General features: G+C 35.1%; 1 protein-coding gene across 23 annotated transcripts in view; it reads left to right on the top strand.

Moving 5' to 3' along the window:
- CASK (calcium/calmodulin dependent serine protein kinase) overlaps positions 1 to 24,955 on the top strand; it is a 374,427-nt gene that overhangs the window by 76,517 nt on the left and 272,955 nt on the right. The gene's annotated exons all lie outside the window — the stretch shown is intronic.

Below are 24,955 nucleotides of genomic sequence, written 5' to 3'. Positions count from 1 at the left end.
AGTGGAGGGTGTAATGTAGTGGGGAGTGGGTGGAGACAGTTTAAATTCCATTCTAGTTTGACAGAATTCTAGAACATAATATTTTAAAGATAGAGTAATTTACAGTTATAAAATCATCTAGGATTGCTATAGGCCTATGTTTTTTGACTAGAAAGAAAGTGAAATCTGGACATACAGTTTTTTAGGTTCTAACTTTGAGTCCTATGGTATGGAACATGGGATGGGAAGGGAGAGAGGGGAAATAATGGCAAAGATATGATAATTGCAGATTCAGAAGAAACTAACATGAATTCCCTCTAAGTCCATAGCTTACTACTTTTAGGATTATGATCTAATAGAACTGAAAGACTCATATATCACATTTGCCTTAAGTCACATATGGTATATATGTGAAAATTTGAAAATCAGTGTTGTGAGAACTTTCAGGACTTAAAATTTTATTTCAAGACATTCATATAGATAATTACGTATAAATATTTATAAACAGTATGTAAGTATTTTAAACATTTATTTTTTACAGTTTTTTTAAGCCATAGTTTTGTGTAGCCATGATTCACATATGCTCGTACTTCAGATGGCACAATTGATTATTTTTGTTTTAAAGATTTTATTTTTCCTTTTTCTCCCCAAAGCCCCCTGGTACATAGTTGTGTGTTTTTGGTTGTGGGTCCTTCTAGTTATGGGACGTGGGGTGCTGCCTCAGCTTGATGAGCGGTGCCATGTCCATGCCCAGGATTCGAACTGGTGAAACCCTGGGCCACCGAAGTGGAGCACGTGAACTTAACCACTCGGCCACGGGGCTGGTCCCACAATTGATTATTATATTTTCTAATTAGCCTGTCTTCTAACTTTAGACTTTTCCACAGTCCAGTAAAAAACTTATCCTTCTTTAGTCCTTTAGTTTTTGATCCCAAGAGTAATGCAGTTGGTAGTTTAAATTGGAAAAGCTAAGGCAGAGTAGCCTATTTATATTTTATCCAGTTATCTTACTTTGGGAAGTAGAATCCCACATACTGTGAGCTCCAAGTTAATCTGTTCCTGGAGATCTTTTTTCAGGATCATTACTTTTAAATACTTTTGTAACCCTTTGAATTATTATTATCCACATACCAATTATAGAAGATTCTTAGAAGTTGTTACTCACAAAGCATCACTGATTTTTTTTTAGTGCTTTAATCTTTAAAATCTTATGGTAAGATTTAGAGATTTTATATCTTATGGATTCATACTCTGGAATTGGCTGTTACTACTTTTGAATACAAATTATTTTATAAATTTAGCAGAATTTAAAATTTACTTCTAGGCAGACTTTATAACTAACTTATATTTCCTAAAACTTTTTAACTGCAATTAAGTTTAATAGACTATGTTTGATTTTCTGTACCTCAGTTATCAACTAATAATGAAAACCTTCCTGAATACTGAGGTAATTTTTGTATAAACCTAGTTTATTAAACATAGAGATTTGTTGAATCTTTATTTCTCATAATTTTCTGATACTGTTGATGAACTTAGTAAGATTCCAGTTTAAGATCACAGGCCTAAATCAGTTACACAGTATACCTATATTATATTGATTTAGCTCATCATTATACCTCATTCTGAATCTCTGCAGGCTAAAGACATCTTTTAAGGAGAAAATTAATTACTTTCTCAGTTGGCTAAGGTTGTTTATTTACAGATTTCTTTAGCAAGGGATCTCTGGAGCTGTAGATTTGGACTGCCAGGCTGTATGTCTTTTTGTTGTCATGTAGCCAAGGAGTCAAATGCCAAACTTAAAAAGAGGGAATTGGCATGTCGTTCTTGTCTCTGAGTTTGTCTTATCTTTGCCTAATATGATATATGGGAAATTATAACTCACTCCTTCACTGCTTTGGCATTGCTTTAGCTATGTAAATGTCTTCAAATCTTGTTCTGAAGACAAGGCCAGGTCATTCCGTTGATCTTATATGGTAGGGCCACAACCTATAGATATTAAGTGATATCCAATTGAATTCTGAATATTACTCATGGCTTTATCTGGTTTTAATGAGAGTTCAATGTTATTCAAAGGAAAATGTGCAATTCGTTCTTTATATTTATGGCACCAAAATGTAGTTTTCCCATCTTCTTTAGCTCAATGACCAAGAAACAGAATCAAAATTTCATCTCTTCCCCTACCTTTTTCTTTTTTCCAGTGGAGTCACCATACCCTCTCTTGCTCATGTTCACAATAGCTTGCTTTATTCTAACTTGGACACATTTTATTATAAGATATATATAACAAATAATAAATTATTTCATTATATGAAATCTCTTTGAACAGTATCCCTTACCCCTAAGTTCTTTCAACTCTTCCAGTCACTGCAGGGAAAACATCTTATCCCCTTTGCCCTTCTAGTCCATTTACAAGTTGTTAGATTCCAAAAATGACCTCATTCATGGCTAAGCATAGGAGATGCTGTATTAAGAAGAGACATATTTTAAAGTGAAATTAACACAATCCATAAGTTCAAATAAGAATATCCAGAAATACCTGTATTTACCATTATATTCTCTTCTAATTAAGCCTGTCTCTCAAGCATCGGATAATTTGAAATCTATTCTTTCCTTTTCTATTTTATTTTATTTTTATCTTTGTGGTTTAATTGATCTTTGTCATTGCCTCAATATTTTTCCTGTTTTCCTGGTGCATTTATTTCAAATACGTTATTGAGTAAAATAGGTTTGTAAACAGTCACGTGGCAACCTATCATATGCTGTTTAGTTGAATAGGTCATTATAATACAAAGACAAAAGAGCACCAATGCTTAAGAGACTTACAGTTTAATAGTCCCCAACTATTGTTTCTAACATTGTTTTTATAAGAAAAATATGTAATAAATTCTAGATACATAATTTACAAATTAACTTTTGAAATGAAATGTGTATATTAATTGGAGACCACCTATACTCATTTTAATGTTTTAAATTCTCGTTGCTCTACTGAAGATGAGATATTGTGATTATCTGTTCTATTTTTCCCATTAAAATCATAATTTTTTTGTTCAGCCCAAGTTCTTAACTTACAGGCTGCAGAGTATCCAAGAACCCCTTAAATTGTAAACAGAATTGCATATATATGTTAATTTTCCTAGGAAGAGAGTCTGAAGCTTTTATTCAATTCCTAAAAAGCATACTATTTCTAAGTGGGTCAGAATTTCTTCTTTCACATGTATGAAAAAGTGAAATTGATGCTTATGAACATGAGATGAATAAGAAGTTTCTATTAAATGAAAGCTAAAATGAAAGTACCAGCTTTCATCTATTAGGATATTACTTCTGATTGGAGGATATTTTCATACTTACATATACAGCCTCCATGAATGAAATTCCTTGATTATTATCTTAAAACTTTTAATTAATACACACTTTATCTCTTACTTTGCTGAGCCACTAATCAAATTTGTCTTTCTTATTTTAAAAATAGGTATCAAAATTAATTCAGGCAAATTGTTGTAAGAAAATTTAAGGGAGGTAAGATGTATAGAATTGGAAACTGAATTTTCAGAGTTCTGAGTTCTTGAAAGGACTCAGTTCTTTATGGTTAATTTTTTTTTTAAAAAAAGATCAAAATGGCGATTTTTATTTTGGAATATTGTTAGTTGTCTTCTAGAAAGAATGTAGATTGGGTTCCAGTTTGCTTAGTCTCCAAGATGATCTCATTCTAAAAGTCCCAGATAGAAGATGATGTCAGCAAAATTGGAGGAGTAAAGACCTTCAACAATTCTTATCTCCATAAAAGCAAAGGGAAAACTGGCAAAAATTGTCAGAATCAACTTTTTCAGAACTCTAGAAATTAATTAAATGCTTTCAGCTATCTAGGAAGAATTTATTCAAGAAAAACAACTGATTCTTGGTAAGAACAGTGAGCTTTGTGGCATTTTAACTTGCCCTGTTCCCATCCACCTCTCTCTAACTCCACGGTAACCTTGAAAACAAACAGTTCACAATCATGTTGAAAACCAGGAGCCTGGCAGCCACCAGAGGAGGAAGAACAGGGGTGGAACAAAGCCTCGTGCCCAGGAAATTGTCATTATTTGACCTATCTTGCTAGTTCCCTGGAAGATCCCACTTCTGCAAGGCTAGTCTTTATTTGGTCTGACTCAGAGATCACCCAGTACAAAAAAACCTTTTCCCCAAGGGCATTTGTTAGAAACTGTTAGAGGCAGTTTAACTTCACAGCTGCCTGAGGCTATAGATAACAGTTGGGGTAAACAAAAAACTAACCTAAAACTTGAAAAGCTGGATAATGAGATGTCTATAGGGGCTCTGTAAAAGCTGCAGCATATTCATGGGAATCAAGAAGGCCATGCATGTGTGTGCATGGACACTGCACATGCTCAGGAAAGACCTGGAAAGGCCTTAAGCTCTCAACTCTGACTGACTTTAGGCTGTGCAAGCAGGAATTGAATGCTAAGGCAGAGTTGTCAACTTCCCGATTGAGTGTTAAAGGTGTGCCCCAACACACACCCGGCCCCTGAGCAAAGACTAACCTAACCAAGAAGAGACTTAGTGGCCACATACAACAAAGAATGCAGACTTTACAGAATTAGTTCCAAAAAACTCACTAAACAAATAAACAAGAACGAAAATAAATAGTAACAGTAACAGCAAACCCTGCAGGAGGGGAGATTCTGATTTCCAGAGTTGACACATTATTTAAAACATCTAGTTCTCAAAAAATTATGACATGCAAGGGGCTGGCCTGGTGGCGCAGTGGTTAAGTTTGCATGTCCCACTTTAGTGACCCAGGGTTTGCCAGTTCAGATCCCAGGTCTGGACCTATGCACCGCTTGTCAAGCCATGCTGTGGTAAGCATCCCACATATAAAGTAGAAGAAGATGGGCATGGATGTTAGCTCAGGACCAATCTTCCTCAGCAACAAAGAGGAGGATTGGTGGCAGATGTTAGCTAATCTTCCTAAAAAAAAAAAAAAAATTATGAGACATGCAAAGAAACAAGAAAGAATGGCTCATTAACAGGGAAACAAACAATCAGTAGAAACTACTCCTGAGCCAATTCAGGTGTTAGACTTATTAAAAGAAGAGTTTAAGTCAGCTACTTTAAATGTGTTCAAAGAAATAAAGGAAACCTTGTCTAAAAAAACTAAAGGAAAGTATGACAATGACACCTCGCCAAATAGAAACTATCAATAAAGAGATGGAAATTATCGGGAAAAAAAAAGAGAACCAAATAGAAATTCTGGAGTTGAAAAGTAGAATAACCAAAATGAAAAATTCAATGGAGAGGGTCAACAACAGATTTGAGCAGACAAAAGAAAGAATTAGCAGACCTGAAGATAGGTCCGTTAAGATTATTTAGTCTGAGGAACAGAAAGAAAAAAGATTGAGCAAAATTAACAACACCTCAGAAATTTGTGGGATACTGTCAAGCATATCAATATATGTATAACTGGAATCCTAGAAGCAGAGGTAAGGATATAAAGAATATTTGAAGAAATAATGACCAAAAATTTCCCAAATATGAAAAACATAAATTTACACATCCAAGAAGTTCAACAAACTCAAAGTAGGATAAACCCAAAGATACATCATAATCAAACTTTCAAAAGCAACAGACAAGGAGAGTATCTTGTGAAGCACAAGAGAAAAGCAACTCATCATTTACAAGGTATCCTTGATAAGATTAACAGCAGATTTCTCGTCAGAAACCATGGAGGCCAGAAGACAATGGGATAACATATTCAAAATGATGAAAGAAAAAGATTATCTACCAAGAATTTTATATCCAACAAAACCATACCTCAAAAATGAAGGATAAATTAAGACATCCCCAGATAAACAAAACTGAGAAAATTCATCACTAGCAAACCTGGCCTACAAGAAATAGTAAAAAGTAGTCATTTAGGCTCAAAAGAAACACTAGATAGTAACTAAAACCATAAGAAGAAGAGAAGACCACCAGTAAAAGTAACTGCATATGTAAATATAAAGCATACTACAAATGTGTTTTTGATTGTAACTTTTTTTCTCTTGATTTAAGAGACAACTGCATAAACTAACAATTATCAATCTGTGTTTATGGGCATACAATGTATAAAGATGGAATGAAAATAACAGCACAAAGGAGGGAATGGAGCTATATGGGAGCCAAGTGTTTGTATATTATTGAAATTAAATTTATTTTAATCTGAGTCAGAATGTTATAAGTTGTTAATTGGTACCCCCAAAGTAAGCAATAAGAAAATAACCCAAAAAATATAGAAGAAAAAAAATGATAAAGGTGTTAGAAGGATACATTCAAAAATATCTAACACACAAAAAAGCAATAATAGAGGAATACAGGAACAGAAATGACATGTAGGAAACAAATAGCAAAACTGTAAACATAAATTCTACCTTATCAATAATTACATTAAATGTAAATAAATTACTCCAGTTAAAAGGCAGAGATTGGCAGAATGGATGAAAAACATGACCCCACTATATGCTGTCTATAGATATGCTTTAGATTCAGACATGAATAGGTTGAGAGTAAATGGATAGAAAAAGGTATACCATGTAAACAGTAACCAAAAGAGAGCTGGAACAGCTCTAGTAATATCAGATAAAATAGACTTTAAAACAGAAATTGTTACTGGAGTTAAAGGACATTTTATAGTGATAAAAACGTCTATCCATCAAGAAGATATAACAATTATTAATATATGTTTCTAACAAAAGAGTTCCAAAATACGTGGAACAAAAACAGGCAGAATCAAAGAGAGAAATAGACAATTCAACAATAATAGTTGGAGACTTCAGTACCCAACTTTCAATTATGGATACAGCTAGACAGAAGATCAGCAAAGAAAGAGAAGACTTGCATAACACTATAAACCAACTAGACCTAACAGACACCTGTACAACACTCCACCCAACAACAGGAGAATACACATTCTTCTCAAGTGCACATAGAACATTATGTAGAATAAACTGTATGTTAGTCCATCAAATATGTCTCAGTAAATTTAAAAGGATTGAAATCATACAAAATATATTCTCTGACCACAAAGGAATGAAATTAGAAATCAATAATAAGGAAATTTGGGGAAATCATAAATATGTGGGAGTTAAACCACGTACTACTAAACCTCCAATGGGTCAAAGAAGAAATTGCGAGGGAAATTAGAAAATATTTTGAGAAGACAAAAACAACATACCAACATTTATGGGATGTAGCAAAAGCAGTGATTAGAGGAAAATTATTATTGTAAATGCTTATATTGAAAAAGAAGAAAGATCTCAAATCAATAACCTTCCACTTTAAGAAGCTGGAAGAGAAAAATAAACCCAAAGCAAGCAGAAGAAGGAAATAATAAAGATTAGAGGAGAAATAAATGAAATAGAGAATAGAAAAACAGGGGGAAAAAATCAAAGAAACTCAAAGTTTGTTCTTTGAAAAGACTGAAAAAAATGAATAGCCTTTATCTAGACTGACCAAGCAAAAAAGTTACCCAAATTTAAAGTCAGGAATGAAAAAGGGGACGTTACTACTAACATTATAAAAGCCAAAAGGATTATAAGAGAATACTATGAACAAATGTCTGCCAATAAGTTAGATAACCAGGATGAAATGGACTAATTCCTAGAAAGAGGCAAACTACCAAAACTGACTCAAGAAAAAATAGAATATCTGAATGGACCTTTAACAAGAAAAGAGACAGAAAGTGTAATCAAAAACTTACCATAAAGAAAAATTCAGGGGCCCGGTGGTGTAATGGTTAAGATTGCACACTCCACTTTGGTGGCCCAGGGTTTGCAGGTCAGATCCTGGGCGTGAACCTACACACTGCTCATCAAGCCCTGCTGTGGTGGTGTCCCACATACAAAATAGAGGAAGATTGGCTCAGCGACAATCTTCCTCAAGCAAAAAGAGAAAGATTGGCAACAGATGTTAGCTCAGGGCCAATCTTCCTCACCAAAAAAAAAGAAAAAAGAGAAAGAAAAATTCAGACCCAGCTGACTTCACTGGTGAGTTGTACTATACATTTAAAGAATATCATTCCTTCACAAATTCTTCTAAAAATTAGGAGGAACGCTTCTCAACTTATTCTATGAGGCCTGCATTATAGTGATACTAGAACTAGACAGACACTACAAGAAAACTACAAAACAATATTACTTATGAATATAAACACATTTATCCTCAAGAAAATACTAACAGACTGAATCCAGCAATGTATAAAATGTTTTATAGTTCCTCAGAAAGTTAAGGAGTTATCATATGACCCAGCAGTTTCACTCTTAGGCATATAGTCAAGAGAAATAAATGTCCATATAAAACCTTGTATATTAATATTAATAGCAGCATTATTCATAGTATCTAAAAGGCGGAACCTCAATGTCTATTAACTGATGGTTAGACAAATGTAGTATATCCATACAGTGGAATACTGTTCAGCCATAAAAAGGAATGGCATACTGATATAAGCTATAACATGGAGGAACCTTGAATATGTTATGCTAGGTGAAAGAAGCCAGTCACAAGAGATCGTATATTTTATATTCTATCATGTGAAATGTGTAGAATGAGCAAATGTGTAGTGACTGAAGAAAGTAGATTAATGGCTGCCAGGGTCTAGAGAAAGGCAGGAATGGAGAGCATCTTGTAACGGGTATGGGGTTTCTTTTCGAGGTGATTAAACATTCAAAAATTGAATGTGGTGATGATTGTTTGTGAATATGTTAACATCCATGAAATTGTACATTTTGCAGGCAAATTGTATGCTAATTATATCTCAATAAAGATATGTTAAGTATCATATACCATGAGTAAGTGGGACTTATCCTAGAAATGCATGCTTGGTTGACCATTTTAAAAATTCATTGTAATATACCTTATTAGTAGAATAATGGACAAAAATCATATGATTCTCTCAATAGATACAGAAACGGCATTTAACAAAATCCAATACCCTTTCATGATAAAAACACTCAACAAACTACAAGTAGAAGGAACTTCTTCAACCTGGTAAAAAGTATCTACAAAAAAACAATGACTAACTTCATATTTAATAGTGTAAGACTGAATGCTTTCCCCGTAAGATCAGGAATAAGACAAAGATGTCTGCTCTTGGCAGTTTTATTCAGCATTGTGCTGGAAATTTTCATCAGGGACATGATGCAAGGAAAAGAAATAAAATGCATCCAGATTGGAAAGGAAGAAATAAAATTTCCTCTGTTTGCAGAGGACATGATCATGTATATAGCACATCCTAAGGAATTCACACAAAAAAAACCTATTTTATGTAATAAATATGTTTAACAAGGTTGCAGAATACAGGATTAATATACAAAAATAAATTGTATTTCTATACATTAGCAGTGAAAAATCTGAAAATGAAATTAAGTAACCAATGCCATTTTAACATAGCATTGAAAGAAATAAAATAGGAATGTATTTAACCAAGGAAGTGCAATACTTGTAAACTGAAAAGTATAAAATATTGAAAAAAAATTAAGGACGTACTAAGTAAATGGAAAGACTTCTCATGTTTATGGATCAGAAGACTTATTATTAAGATAGCAATACTCGCCATAGATACGAAGATAGCAATACTCCCCAAATTGATCTACAGATTCAATGCAATCCCTGTCAAAATCCCTACCATCACTTTTGCAGAAATTGACAAGCAGATCATGAAAGTCACATAGAAAAGGAACGGATCCCAAAAAGCCATAACAATCTTGGAAAAAAAGGACAAAGGTAGAGAACTTAAATTTCCTGATTTCAAGATTTCCTGGAAAGCTACATTAATACACATAGTGTGGTACCGGCATAAAGATTGACATAGATTAATGGAATTGAATTTAAGAATCCAATAATAAACCATACATTTACAGTCAAATGATTTTCAACAAGAGTGCCAAGATGATTCACTGGAGAAGTAATAGTTTCTTCAAAGCAGTGATACTAGGACCACTGGACAAAAGCATGAAGGTGGACCCCTACCACACACCATATACAGAAATTAACTCAAAATAGGTGAAAGATCTAAAAGTAAGACTTAAAACTATAAAACTTTAAGAAGAAAACATGGGCATAAATTATGACCTTGGATTAAGCAATGGCTTTGTAGATATGAAACCTAAAGCACAAGCAACCAAAGAAAAAATAGATAAATTGGACTTCATCAAAATGAAAAACGTTTGTGCTTCAAAGGACGGTATCAAAAAAGTCAAAAGATAAGACACAGCATGGGCGAAAATATTTACAAATCATGTATCTAATAAGGTTCTAGTATCCCAAATATACAAAGAACTCTTAAAAGCCAACAGTAAAGAGACAATTAAAAATGTTAATGGGTTTGAACAGACATTTCTTCAAAGAAGATTTACAAATGATCAGTCAATATGTCAAAAGATGCTCAGTATCACTGTCCATTAGGAAATGGAAATCCAAACCATAATGAGATACCACTTCACACCCACTAGGATGACTATACTCCGAAAGACAAACAATAACATTTGTTGGCAAGAATGTGGAGAAATTAGAACCCTCATACATTGTTGCTGGGAATGTAAAATGGTGCAGCTACTGTGGAAAGCAGTTTGGTAGTTCCTCAAAAGTTAAACATAGAGTTACTCTATGACCTAGCAATTCCACTCGTAGGTATACATCCAAAACTATTGAAAATATGTGTTCGTACAAAAACTTGTACATGAATTTTCATAGCAGCATTATTCATTGTAGCCAAAATGTGGAAAGAAACCAACTATTCATCAACTGATGAATGGATAAACAAATGAAACGTTGCTTACAATGCAATATTAATCCACTATAAAATGGAATGAAGAGTACACAATGCTGGTTCAACATTCAAAAATCAGTTACTGTAATCCATCATATCAACAGGCCAAAGAAGAAAAATCACTTGATCATATCAACAGATGCAGAAAGAGCATTTGACAAAATCTAATATCTATTCACGATAAAACTTTTGGCAAACTAGAAACAGAGGGGAACTTCCTCAACATAATAAAGAACATCTTCAAAAAACCCTATAGCTAACATCATACTTAATAGTGAGAAACTAGATGCTTTCCCCCTGAAATTGGGAACAAGGTAAGGATGTCCCTTCTCACCACTCCTATTCAATATCCTATGTGGAGCTCCTAGCTAATGCAATAAGACAGGATGAGGAAATAAAAGTTATACAGAGTGAGGAGGAAGAAATAAAACTTTGTTGCCAGATGATATGATTGTCTATTTAGAAAATCCCAAAGAATCAACAACGAAAGAGCTCCTGGAAATAATAAGTGATTGTAGCAAGGTTTCAGGTCACAAGGTTAACATACAGAAGTCAGTTGTTTTTCTTTGTGCCAGCAAGGAGCAATAGGAATTTGAAATTTAAAATACAACACCATTACATTAACACCAAAAAAATGAAATACTTATGTATAAATTTAATAAAATATGTACACAATCTATATAAAGAAAAGCTACAAAATTCCAGTGAAAGAAATAAAAGAAGATGAAAATAAATAGAAAGATATTTCATGTTCATGGCAAGGAAGACTCAAAATTTTTAAGAGTCGGTTTTTCCCAACTTGATGTAGAGATTCAGCATAATCCCAATCAAAATTCTAGAAAGTTACTTAATAGATGTTGACAAACTGATTCTAAAGTTTATATGGAAAGGCAAAAGACCCAGCATAACAAAGAACAAAGTTGGTGGACTGACACTACTTGACCTCAAAACTTACTTTAAAGCTACAATAATCAAGACAGTGTAGTATTTGTGAAAGAATAAATAAATAAATAAATAGACTAGAGAAGTTATTCCAGAAATAGATCCACACAAATATAGTCAACTAATCTTTAACAAAGTAGCAAAGGCAATCCAATGAAGAAAGGATAGTCTTTTCAACAAATGGTGCTGGTGCAACTGGACATCCACATGCAAAAAAAATGAATCTAGACATAGACCTTACATCTTTCAGAAAAATTTACTCAAAATACTTTTCCTATGAGAATGGGAGCAAGGCAAAGATGTCCACTCTCACCATTCTTATTCAGCCTAGTGCTGGAAGCCATCACAATTAGGCAGGAAAAGCTAGATTGGAAAGGAGGGAACGAAACTGTTCCTATTTGCAGGTGTCATGAGAGTCTATGTACAGAATCCCAAAGATCTAAAAAAAAAAAAAAAACCTCTCAGAGCTAATACGTGACTTTATCAATGATATGAAATGAACATCCCCAAATCCATTGTATTTCTATGTTTCTATATACTAGCAAAGAACACCTGGAAACCACAGTTAAAAAGACAATAGTATTTGCAGTTGCCCAAAACAAAGTGAATTCTTAGGTATAAATCCCACAAAACATGTATAAGCCTTGTATGGTAAACACTGCAAAACTGATGAAAAAAATCAAAGGTCTAAATAAATGGAGAGAAGTACTCTGTTCATGGATTGGAAGACTCAACATAGTAAAGATGTCATTTCTCCCAAATTTATCTATAGGTTTGCTCCAATTCCAATTAAAATCCCAGGAAGATTTGTTGTGGATACAGAAAGCTTATCCTAAAATATATATAGAAAGGCAAAAGAACAAGAATAACTAAACAATTTTTGAAAAACTGTAGTAAAGTGGGAGGAATCATTGTACCCCATCTTAAGACTTATATAGCTATAGGAATTAATACAATGGTACTGGCAGAAGGATAAACACCTAGCTCAGTGGAACAGATTAGATTGCCCAGAAGTAGCCCCACACAAGTACTGCCAGCTGATTTTTGACAAAGTTTCAAACCTAATTCAATGAAGAAAAGATAGTGTTTCTTATAGCAAATGGTGGTTGAGCAATTAGACATCCATAGGCCGAAAATTGAACCTCAGTTTAAACCTCACATCTTATATAAAAATTAATTCAAAGTGGATCATAGATTTAAATATAAAACATAAAGCTATATAGCTCTTTAAAGAAAGCATACCGTAAAATCATCAGGACCTAGGATATGGAGTTCTTAGACATGACACCAAATGCACAATCTACAGATGAAAAAAACTCAACAGTTAAAAAAAAAAAAAAAGAAGAAACCATCCAATTCGACAGTGGGTAAAAGACATGAACATTTTCCCAAAAAGGCTTATACAAGTCCCTACCAAGCCTGTAAAAATGTGTTCAACATCATTATCTATTTGGGAGGTATAAATTTAAACCACAATGAGATATCACTACACAACTGTTGGAACAGCTACAATAAAAAATAATGATAATACCATATTCTGGCAAGGATGCAGGGAAACTGGATCTTTCATGCATTGCTCGTGGGAATATAAAGGTGGTACAGTCACTCTGGAAAATAGTTTGGCAGTTTCTTTAAAAAACTAAGCATATATTTGCTGTACGGTCTAGCAGTTGTACTCCAGGGAAATGTACATCCCAGAGAAAAGAAAAACTGTGTTCGCACTAAGACCTGTAATCAGGCTTTCATAGCAGTTCTAGTTGAAATAGGTAAAATTTAGACAGAACTAAAATGTCCTACGATGGGTTAATGGTTAAACAAATTATGGTACATCTATCATGGAATACTACTGAGCAAAAACCAGGAAAACCTATTGATGCATGTAACGACTTGGATGGATTTCAAGGGGATTATGCTGTGTTTAAAACTATTTCTAAAGGTCATATACTGTATGTTTTCCTTTATGTAGGTTTCGAAGTGATAAAATTATAGAACTAGAAAACAGATCAGTGATTGTCAGGTGTTGGGGACCACAAAGTTTGTGTGAGGAGCACAAGAAGGGAGTAGATGTTACTGCAGAGGAATAGTACATTAGAATCGTTGTGGAGGATTTTTGTGTGACAGTTCTCTATCTGTTGTGGTGGTGACTATGTGAATGTACACATGGCGACAAAATTGAAAATCTCAACACATACATGCGAGTGCACGTAAAACTGGTGGAATGTGAATAAGGTCTGTTGATTGTACCAATGTCAATTTCCCAATTTTGATATTGTGCTACAATTATATAAAGTGTTACCGTCAGGGAGAAACTGAGTTAAAAGTACACAGAATCTCTCTGTACTATTTTTGCATTTTCTGTTAATGTAAAATTATTTTAAAATAAAGATATTTTTTAAAGAGTTTCTTCATATCTATATGCTTATCTGCAAAATGGATAATTGCCCACAAAAATTTGGGAGTATAGGTAAAATCATATTAACTTGAGGTTTTGGTTTCCAGATAATCCAAATTGTTCTGTATAGTCAAACTCTGATTAGTGTAACTGTTAGCGTAATCAAAAACTGTCACTTGTTTTCCTTAGGAAACATGAATATTTAATAGATTTAATTTACATGGGGAATTCATGTTCATTTTGTGGGATAATTACCGGTCTAGCTAATAAATTTCTATCTCCTCCTTCAGAAAACATTTGCCAAAACCTTTTATTTGCAGTTGCATTTTCTTAGTGTCACCATTTCTTCCACTATAGTCTGCAGTTGAAATGGTTAGAAATAATCCAGCGACTTCCAGGCTTATACTTCTGTTTAATTTTGTCATATAAAATGCCATGAAATATGATTCTTCAACAGGTTGATAATGTATTTTTAAGTCTTGATCACATATTTAATATATCAAATTATATTCTATAAATTAAGTATTTGAAATGGAAAGACCCGTTCTTGCAAACATTAATGAATTATCCTTTATGTGCCGGGTCAGAGACATGTGAAATATTAATTTTATTTTTGAGTTATCAGATAATCATTTCTGAGCATTGGTATTATTAATCATAGACTCATGGCCGATGAAGTCCTTAAACTTGGCTAGTAGTTTAAACACCATGTTCATTAATAGTGGTTCTATGAGGAAAATAGAAAGGGTTTTGTATTTCATGGAGTAGTTTGAGAAAAACTTCTGGAATCCAGCTTCTCCCTAGTGGAATAATTTTCAGCAAAACATCCCCTTTTCATACTTCCTGATCATAGTAGTCATTTAATTACTGTATGGCTCACTGGATAATATATAGTCCTAAAGGGGGTTTTCCCATTAGCTCTTTGTTTTTCTTTATTTTTAAAGTGAATATTTTTTAATATAGAAAATCATGTATTTCCATAGTTGTTAGGCAATAAATTGAGTGGTGTTTTAGCAAACTGCCTTGATGATACATCTTTGGCTGTTTTTCCTGATGGCTTTTTTTGTTACTATATTGAACCTTTTGAGGCCGAAGAGTCAACTTTGAAAACAAACATATGTTTTTTCATGTTTAGATAATTTTGCTATATTGTGGCAAGCATTTCTGGACGACTATATTTAAAATAAGATACGAATTTCCCGCACATCAAGTTTATAATTGTGTTGCTAGTCAAATCCTGTTGACAGTTACTGTTCTGTAACTGTGTGATGACTCTAAGGCTCTGAGGCATTTGATAGTGACTATCGTTAAGATCAGCAGTGTGGAAAAAGAAAATCCTGATTTCTTTCATCTCAATTTGTTTTTTGCCTTTTAAAAAATGCAGAGAAGACTTAAGTCTGCATTACCTGCTTCTAGAAGTATGTGGCTGTTAAACTAAAATGACTCATACTTGTTCATTGTAATTCTAGATGCAAGCATGGCTTGATACTATGGATAACATGTTGGCCATAATCCCTAATGTCAACATTTTATTCATAAATATCTCTTAACCTAGATTTCCTATCTCATAGGACTTAGATATGGCTGTCATGTTTATATACTAGAGCTCTCAAAGCTCTTTGGCTTATATATTCAATTTCATCTTAGTATCACATTCAGGAAATGTAACAGTATGAAAAAATGTGAGATGAGAGACTGCTCATTTTTTATTCTGAAATAAGCAGCTTGTTTTTTGCCCCTCCCCCCCACTATATGGACTAATTTGTGCTTCATTTTTTAATCTTTTTTCTGTTCTCATTTCCTATATGAATAACTACCTATGTCCTTTCAAATCTCCATTTTGCTAGCTTTTAAATTATGTGATTTAAAGAATTCGTCAGCAAGCTGTAGAAATGGAAAATAGATGGTGGCAGGGATTTTGGTGGTTTGGTGTATGCATAGCCCTTGATATATGGGTGATAGTAGATGGGAAACTCATTCTATATCCTAGGTCACAAGGAGAATTTTGGAGTATAGTTACTAATTAAAATTTAAGTCTAAAGAAATAGATGAGGGGTAGTTCTTGAATGTATTTAATGTTTGTGTTGCTATTATACCATCTATATGAATAGGCTTAGAAATAGCCTAAGAAATAAGACTTCTGTGAGTAAGATTATTCTGGAAGAAAGCTGCATTATTTAATTAAATAATATGTGTCAAATTGAAAACAAATTCCCATTTTAGGAGAGACTTTATTTGAAAAGATGATTTCAAGGAGGAGAAAGGGACTATAGCAATAGAGAGTGGAGTCTGTTTTACCAGAGGGAATGCTCTGACAATAAGATCTACAAGTATCTCAAGGGTTAGGCAAAAAAGATTTTCCTTTTATCAGGAGGAATACTCAAGGCTAGAAAGAACTGAGTACAGGGAAGTGGGAAGACCTAGGAGAAACAGAGAAACTTAACCAAAGTTTGGTTAACAAGCAACTGGTTCTGAGTTGTCAGTGGGAATGAGCGGTTCAGTTAATCACTTCTGAGAAAAAGACTGGGAATCTGGAGGATCTGCCTGGCTTTATCATAGTTAAACAAAGAGGGCGGTGTCTGGGACTCCTTTAAGTCACATGAGGAAGGTATTTTCTTGCAGTAAGCTGTCTTCCGGAGCACAAAGGGTGTGGGGATTTATTAATCATTGCTGTTTTCCAGGATCAGGGGGCTCGGGTAAAACTCAACATTTTCATCTGTGAGGGCTTTCAAGAGTCATATACAGTATCCAGTTCTTTTATTCCTCATTTATACAGAAATATTACTGCGCCTTGTTTTCTTCGGCAAGAAATAGTTTTTAATGTTAGCAAAATTTTATCCTTACTGAATACCTTTTTGCCTTTTAACTAAGTTCATGCTTAGTAATATGAAGGGGATACAAAGAATCGTAAGAGGCAGTCTGTCCCCTTGCAATGTAAAACATCTTTGGGATAGGATGAGGGTTGTAGAATTAAAATGGTAACTTGTACTACCTGCCAGTGACTAGAAGTCTGAATTAAGCTGATGGGGAGAAAACTAACCTTTGAGTTTTCACTCTTTAACAGGCACTCTGCAAACTGGGTACAGGTGCTCTGGATGTTCACAAAGACTGCTGAGCAATGTCAGGCATGGATAGTTTTAAGGGAACCAATTTCCAAATTCTTCTATATGTATTCCTTCTAAAGTTGATACGCCCAAGAAAATGCCTGTAATGGACATATAGGTTCTCCTTTCTCATATTCCCTGTCACAATTTTTTCTTCTCTCACTATACAATGCACCTTCCTCTCCCCTGTCCAGAATCTTACTTTGATGAGTTGCAATATGTACAAAAGCCTTCAGGATGCCAAACAAAGTGGCAGTTTGAAAATTGACATTAGTGCTGAGAAAGTGAATGACCCTTAAAGATCAGGTAACGCATACTTTTTTCAAGTCAGATTGATTCTTGCTTTACTTTCAACAAAATTAATGGAACTTATCGACTTGTTAGCTGATGGATCATTAAAAGTAATTTGAAGTCATTATGCAGTTTGTGGCATATAACTGAGAATAAGTTTGCTTTAACAAAATCTCATCCATTTCCATCTACTTGGTTTTTTTAAAATAATAGCTTTATTAAGATATAATGCACACACCATAAAATTCACCCCTTTAAATCGTGCAATTTAATGGTTTTTAATATATTCACAGAGTTGTGCAACCATTACCTCTGTCTATTTCCAGAACATTTTCATCATCCGCAAAAGAAACCCCTTACTCATTAGTAGACACCCACTATTTTCCTCCATCCCCAGCCCCTGGCAAATGCTAATCTACTTTCTGTGTTTCTATGTATTTGCCTATTTTGGACATTTCATATAAATGGAATCATATAATGTGTGACCTTTCTGTCTGGCTTCAGTCACTTAACATGTTTTCAAGGTTCATCCATGTTATAGCATATATCAGTGCTTCATTCCTTTTTATGGCTGAATAATACTCCATTGTGTGGATATGCTACATTTTATTTATACATTCATTAGTTGATAACATTTGGGTTGTATCAACTTTTTAGCTATTATGTATAATGCTGCTATGAACATTCATGTATAGTCTATCCCCATTCATGGATTCTGTGTTTGCACATTTACCTACTCACTAAAATTTACTTATAACTCCAAAATGAGTACTCATGGCACTTTCACAGTCATTCACAGACATGTGCAGAAGAGCAAAAAATTTGAATTGCTCAATGCACACATTCCCTGCTGAGATCGAACAAGCAACACTCTGCCTTCTTATTTTGGCTCTTATACTATAAACATGTGCCCTATTTGTGATCCATTTAGTGCCACATTTTTTTGCATCCTGGTGCTTTTTGCTGATGAGTTTGCTGCTTCAAATGGCCGCCAAGCGTAGTGCTAAAGTACTGTGTCGTGTTCCTAAGCGCAAGAAGGCTACATTGTGCCTGATGGAGAAAATATATGTGTTAGATGAGCTTCCTTCAGGCTTGAGTTATAGGGCTGTTGGCCATGAATTCAATGTTAATGAGTCAACAATATGTGTGCAATAAGGTGTCTTTAAACAGAAGTACACATAAAATAAGGTTAAGACAAAAATGCGACCAGAGACTCACAGGAGCCAACCTTGTTAGTTGGAGCAGTGATTCAGTAGTTACTCATTCAGTGTTCACAGTGACTATATAGAACATAACTGCTGTGAATAGTGAGAAATGACTGTGCAAGTTTTTGTGTGGACATATGTTTTCATTTCTCTTGAGTGTGTACCCAGAATTGCTGGGTCATATGGTAACATCTATTTGTTTTTGAAAACAAGGTTTCTCAGTGTTTACATCTATAAAAATGAAAACAGAAATAGAATTTATGCTGAACCCTGTCTTATTCTACCAAGTGCAAGGAAATGAGATCCTTGTTGGGTGGTTGTGAGAATTGCCCTGACGTGGAAGCCCATAACACATAGAAATCAATATCTCTTGTGACAACTCCATAGGCATAGCTTCCAAGGGCCCCTCAGGAGACATGCCCAACTACAAGAAATTGCCACACTCAGGGAAGCCCAAAGCTGTTCATTTACAGTTTTCCTGGAGTAGATTCCTTTCTTTGTTCATTATACCAGCTTTCCATCATCTGTGTCACTTTCCTATTGCCCGTTTCCTTCATGGCCAGCTTATGGGATTGAATCTAGAGGGTTTAAGCCTTACCCTCTAGGAAGGAAGTTGATGAGCATACTTCTGAGTTAAAGCTTAGTACTTTTTTAAAAGCTGATGTTTTCATATGAACTGTTGCTTTGTAATATCTTAACTGTTTACCTCTCCAGTAGCATGAATAATTGATTATATAATTAAAAGATTTTAGTAATACTGCATCAAGAAGAGTAGTATGTATAAACAGAAGGTTTTGTGCTTCTATTTCTAGTAAAGATTTCATCTATAACCAAATAAATAAGCATATTCCCCTTTTTAATTGCTGCCATGTACTGATCATCCACTATTTAAAATGCCAGGCATGTTGTTAGCTACTATTTGTATATGTCATCTCATTTATTCTTCAGAGAAATCCTGCAAAAAAATATATTATCTGCATTTTGCAGTTGAGGATATTGAGGATTAGAGAAGTTAAAGAACTTCTCAATTGATGCACAGAAGTGATAGAGCCAAGTGAACCCAAGTTGGTCTGTCTTTCGGACTCCAAAACCTGTACTTTCCCCACATCTCGGGCTTAGTCCTCACTTTTTATACCCTAGAGACCAGCTATCCTTGGCTTTGTGTGCCCCACCCCCCCCAAACAGAAAAGTTGTGTGTATGTGAATCAGAGGCAGAGATTTTTCTTATTAGTCTGAGCATCTAGCCTGGTACAAAGTAGGTGTTCAATAAATTCTTACTGAGTAAATAAAGGATTGTCATAAGTTTTGTGAAGTTATAGAGGATCCTGAGGATGGTACAATAAAAGAACATGTGATAGCTGATGAACAAAGGCAGATTTCTGCTTTTTGGCAAAAATTACATCTGTAAAAGGTAGCTATGCTGTGTTATACTTTCATGGTCAGGACTCCAAAGCTGGGCTATAAAAACATGTGATTCTAATACCATGTTTATCTGCCCTTTCTTACCTGGCTAGCACTCTGCTTTGCTGTGCAGGCTTATTCTGCAGCTTGTTACAGTGAGGTCATGTAATTGGTTATGGTGGTGGATGATGACCCTTCTATGAGATAGAAGTCAAGTCTGCGTATCCTCAAAGTAAATTCTGCAGTGATCCCAGAGACAGATCAAGAAGTCTCAGGAATGGACAAAAGATTTGGGAGATATTTCAGAAAAAATGTATCCAAATGATTGGTAAATGGTATAAAAATTCATTAGTCATCAGAGACATGCACATTCAAACCACGGTGTGATACCACTGATGGCTAAAAAATTAAAATGACAGACAATTCCAAGGTTGGTGAAGACATAGAGCCACCAGAACTCTTATTGCTAATAGGAGCATAAATTAGTTCAACCACTCTGGTAAACTGGAATAGCTGCCAAAGCTGACATACGCATACCTTATGACCAGCATTTCCACTTCTAGGTATATACCCAGCAGAAATGCCTTGACATATGTCCCCTGAAAAACATGTACAAGAATGTAAAAGGATGCTTTTAGCCAAGTTATAATAGCCCTAAATTAGAAACACCTCAAATGGCCAGCAGCAGTAGAATGGCATAAATTGTAGTGTGTTTATACAGTGGAGTACTACAAAGCAGGGAGAATGGAGGAAGCTTTGTTCTACATGGAACAGAGATGAATCTCATGAGCAAAATGATGAGTGAAAGAAGCCAGCCATAAAAGGCTACCTACCCTATGACTCCATTTATTTAAAGCACAAAAACAACATGACTGATCTATGACATTTGAAATAAAAATAGTGGTTACTTTTAGGGGGAGGTAGGTGATTGGGAGGGACCATGATAGGTGCCTCAGAGATACTGGTCGTGTTCTATTTCTTGATCTGGGTGTTGGTTACGTGGGTAAGTTCACTGAAAATTTATCAAGCTGTATACCTACAGTTTACATACAAGGAATAGGTATATGCTGTCCCAAGGGAAAGAGACTGGAGCAGTTTTGTTTTGTCAGCTCATGTGGTCAGAGATAAAGTTCCATGTAGACTATTTAGATGTTTACATTTTGCCTAGTGGGAGTCTGGTTTGTTAGTTCACAGAAGCATTCATTCAGTATCAGGGGGAAAAGGCTCATTAGATAACTAGTCTGTGCAGAATGCTAAGTACTAAGATGGGTATAGATAAGAATAAAACATAGATACCTTTAAATCCAGTAATCCAGACGGAAGATCCTTATCCTTGATAGTAAATAGTAAAGAGGGAGAGCAACTCAGGACACAGGTGAATCTTGTTTTGTTATCCTTACTAGATATTTAGAAAATAATGGCGAAAGGTATTTGGTTCAAAATGCATCTAAAGTTACAACAGAAGAAGCACCATTTCTGAAATGCTTTGGAAAGAATTCCATTAGCCTGTTTGAATTGGCCTTGCCTGTCTGGGGTATTTGCCTTTATCTTGGCTTGCGTATATTTCCTCCCCATCAATAGGGTAGATTTTGTCTATTTTGTTTACTCTTCAGAAATAACTGCCAGGGAATTTTAAGACTACTGTTTGAGGAATAATTTCCAAATTACTCATCTTTTGAGTGCAGAATCAATAAGCAATACAGGTTTTCTGAAAAGCTTTGCCAGTTTATAATGTGTATATATTTTTAACACTTCGAATATTCGAATGAAAATATTACCGAGTTTTTCCTGTATCCTCACCTTAATTATTTGTTCATGCAATGATTTTTTTTACTGAACTTTAGAAACTAACCTTTCATCTTTTTAATATGATCATTTTCTCCCCTCACGTCATTTGAAAACATCGATCTCTTGTACAAAATTAAGTAAAGAACAGTACTATCCTGTAGAGTTCTTATTAAGTCCAAGGACAGTGTGAGGTTGTAAAATACTGAGTGGGTTATAGCTAAAGATTTTACAGTTCTTTTTAAAGATCCGTTGTAGTAGGAAAAGCATGGGAAGAGTTGGAGTCAGAGATTCCAAATCTGTCCTGCATGATGTGACCTTAAGTTCCATAAACTTTAGCTTTCCTAGGTGTCAAGTGACACTGTCCTCACAGAGCTGGTGCAAAGATTAAGGATGATGAGAGTTCTGATGTCAGCTCATGCTTAGCACATTGTAAGTGGGCTGTAATTTGCCTACCCTCTGTTGAGACTCATCTGAGATTCATTCTGGAGTTACCTTCATTTTGCCCATCTCAATCCCGTCTCTACAATTTCGATTTGTTTATTTTAATTCTTTTGTCTTCCTCTTATTTTTTTTTAAATAAAGCCTACTGTAAAGTAGTTTTTCTAGGCTCTGACATGAATTTTTTTTTCTTCTAATACTGTTAGACAAAACAAATTCCCAAAATTTTTTTAAAAATTAAAAAAGTCAAACATGCTTATAGAAGTTTTTGTCTTTTTTCAAGCTCTCTGCCCCCAGGGTGGCTGGTAAAATAAATTTTCCACTCGTAAGTCTGAGATCTTTATTAAGGACTGTTGATTTGGGGAGAATGGGCCCTTTTATGTTCGACTTAAATTTAGTTTGAGGACATTTTCGTGTTTATTTTTTTCTTAAAATTTCTCTCAGGACTATTAACTGAGATCATCGGATGAGTTTCCCTTTCCCATTTAGATTTTACATGGTGGCTACTTTCTGTTGGAGTTTTCTCTTAAGTTAATCAAAGTAAATGTATTACTAGTATCTTTTAAAACTTTTTTTGCCTGAATATACTGCTAATGCTTCAGTAAAAAGGAATTGAAACAGTTTTACCAATGCACGTTAAAAACAGTGGATATTTACCAGGAAATCCTATTAAATAATTATTAAAATTAACCCAAGAATAATTAAAAGGATAAAATACAGTAAAGTGATATTTATGTCATCTTTTTTTAATTAATTTTTTATTTTTTATTTTTCCTTTTTCTCTCCAAAGCCCCTGGGTACATAGTTGTATATTCTCAGTTGTGGGTCCTTCTAGTTGTGGCATGTGGGACGCCGCCTCAGTGTGGCTCGATGAGTGGTGCCATGTCCGTGCCCAGGATTTGAACTGACGAAACACTGGGCCGCCTGCAGCGGAGCGCGCGAACTTAACCACTTGGCCACGGGGCCGGCCCCTTTATGTTATCTTTTAAGTGAAATTTGACAGCTATTAAGCTAGCCAGCCCCAAAATCTGGTATTTTAAGACTAGTTTCAACCAAAGACCAGAGTGATGTGGTGCCACAGACCTGGGTAACATATTAAGGAAAGTGCTGTGGCAGGCTCACAGGGAAACAGGTGCAGTTTCGTTTCCACTATGTTTTACCGGTCAGAGAAGTCACAGAACCCACCTGGATTGAAAGGGATGGGATGTAGATCCCACCTCTGAGTGGGAGAGATGACAGAAAATGTCTGGCCATCTTTAATCTGCCATACCAAGTACTTTTTAAACTTAAACTTTGTTGCCTTAATGTTTGAGTGAGGTTGTAGTAGCTGGCGCTACTCTGTTCCAAAGCAGGGTAAAATTCTAGTATAGGATCAAATGTCCTCATTAGGTACCAATTCTGGATACGTATGACAGCAGTGTATAATTTGTCACTGGGAATAGGAGACTAAAATAAGGACATATTGTGTTCTACAATTAGAAAGAGACTATTTAAAATCTAGTCTGGCACTGTTTATTAAAACTGAATTTTAATATTTTTTGTAATCAAAAAGTAGGGAAATTATTTTAGGCAGGCTGTTTTTTATAATATGGTTCTGGCACTCTTCTCAGAAAAATAATATTATAAGGAAACAGGTGATGATTACCTTTTGAACTGTAAAGTGCTTTTCATTTTTAGGTAAGAGTTTTAGGTCTTGAAACAACTTGGAAGAACAAATCCTCTGTCGATCAGTGGTGGGGTGGCCACCAGGAGGCTCAGGAGTCCTGGAACAGGTCATAAAATTCTCCTGTGGGGATATCCTTAGAGCCGAGTGCACAGCTAGTTTGGTTTCATCGGAACGGGCAGGTAGAGATTGATTAACTAAAAAATTCATGAAATGAAGCAGACTTGGTGTTGTTGGTTTTATAATACGTTTTAAAATGTTTGATTCTAAAACTGTTAAAACTGTTTCTTTTTCCTTTGATTCTCTACGTGACCAAGTTAATTTCTATAATTCCAGACAATCGAAGAATTTGCTGGGGTGTAGAGCGAATATTTTATCACTTTAGGTAATCTGGTCACATCAGAGGCCTCATAGAGCCCAGTGGAAACAGTTTGGGGTTTTTTTTCTGGGTGAGGGTGGTGCATCAGTCAGGGTCCAGTTTGGAGACAGAAACTAAACAGTAATTCGAACAGGCAAAGTTTAATATAAAGAATTATTACCCAGAGATTAGACTATATTGACTAGTCAGAATTAGGCAACTCTGAAAAATACAGGCATAGCAGACATAGGGAACAGCTGCTCCCCCAAGGACTGAGATAAAACATTCCAGGAAGAGGGCTGAGGTGTGCACCTTGCTGGAGAGGGCATAGCTGTGGCTCACCTGATCACAGAGAAGGTCACTGAGTCACCTTGCTGGCGAGACTTGGAAACGTGCCCTCTGGAGACCAAGGGAAGCCAACCTTGGGAGATTCCTTACCTTTGAACTTGCAGCAAGCTGACCAAGGGAGTACCGGTGGAAGCTGTTTACGGGGCGCAGCCTACCAGCAGCACTCTGCTGCCAAGCCACCTGCCCATGGAAGGGCATGCACGCTGCTGGCCACTGGGCGCTGCAGGTAAACTGCACACGCTGCAGGAGCC

This window comes from Equus caballus, chromosome X (genome assembly GCF_041296265.1).
Source record: "Equus caballus isolate H_3958 breed thoroughbred chromosome X, TB-T2T, whole genome shotgun sequence".
NCBI classification, from domain to species: Eukaryota; Metazoa; Chordata; class Mammalia; order Perissodactyla; family Equidae; genus Equus; species Equus caballus.
The sequence above is the reverse complement of the archived record's forward strand: the minus strand, read 5'-3'. Positions and strand labels throughout refer to the sequence as shown.